Genomic DNA, 380 nt, shown 5'->3' on the forward strand with positions numbered 1-380 from the left:
TACCCAATTATCCCAAATTACCTAAGCCTTGCACCAGGATTCAGTTAGTGATGATGTTGTTTGTGTCTTGTGTGTGCCTGTTCTCTCTCTCTGCCGATGTTCGCACCGGGAACATCACCGAGCCAAAGGGGGCTATGTAGGATCTCTGTCGATCAGACACGAATAAACCCTTGGCCACCTCGTGAGCCATTGAACAACCACATTCCAAAGAAACAAACTAAAGATTCTCCTCTGCAGCCATCTGCGGTTGTAAAACTAATTAATGATCAGCATAACGGCCAATTGTCTGGACCGGCCTTCCTGTCAAGGCCTGGTCCTTATCCCTCAGGGGATCGGAACTGCTAAAACCCTAACTCAATCACCAGGAGAGAAGAAACTCC

This window comes from Sinocyclocheilus rhinocerous, unplaced genomic scaffold, assembly GCF_001515625.1.
Source record: "Sinocyclocheilus rhinocerous isolate Xijiao unplaced genomic scaffold, SAMN03320098_v1.1 scaffold7810, whole genome shotgun sequence".
Lineage (NCBI taxonomy): Eukaryota > Metazoa > Chordata > Actinopteri > Cypriniformes > Cyprinidae > Sinocyclocheilus > Sinocyclocheilus rhinocerous.